The sequence below is a fragment of the Orycteropus afer genome, unplaced genomic scaffold (genome assembly GCF_000298275.1).
Source record: "Orycteropus afer afer isolate SDZICR_OR568_19922 unplaced genomic scaffold, OryAfe1.0 scaffold00334, whole genome shotgun sequence".
NCBI classification, from domain to species: Eukaryota; Metazoa; Chordata; class Mammalia; order Tubulidentata; family Orycteropodidae; genus Orycteropus; species Orycteropus afer.
The window spans coordinates 3,219,997-3,220,537 of record NW_006921921.1 but is presented as its reverse complement, the minus strand read 5'-3'; positions in this window follow the sequence as shown (position 1 = coordinate 3,220,537).

The following is a 541-nucleotide window of genomic DNA, read 5'->3' as shown; positions in this document are numbered from 1 at the left end:
GGACCAGAATACAATCGGAAGTAAAGGTGGAATTGGCTCTTTTGACAGCTGGAGCTTTGTCAAGCAGCAGTCGTAGAGGTCTGGGCATCACCAAATATCTGATAGAAATAGATTTGCCTGTAAATCATTATGATACAGGACCTTGTACGTTAACTCTGATCTGAGATGAGTAAACAAAGTGGTGGGAATGGGATGGAAAGAGTGACATGTTTCGGCTTCCTTGAGATGTCATTGAGGTGGGCCTTGGTTAATGAGAACTTTGGTAATGCCAATGTGGGGAGCAGTGTGAGGAGATCGCTTTACAGGGGGGCATTCTCGGCAGAGAGAACAGGAAGAGCGAAGGCCCAGGTGGAAGCCGTGAGCAATTTACTGAGATCCCTCAAGGTCAACAGTAACTTCCTGGCTGTCAAATCCCATGAGTCTGTTATTGGTTATCAGTTGTGGTGAAATGAGTTCCTCTGTGTGGCCTTTTGCCTTGGTTCTTTGGAAAAGGAACTTGAGAGACTTTTCTCCTAAGCCCTGCATTACTTTTTTTTTTTTT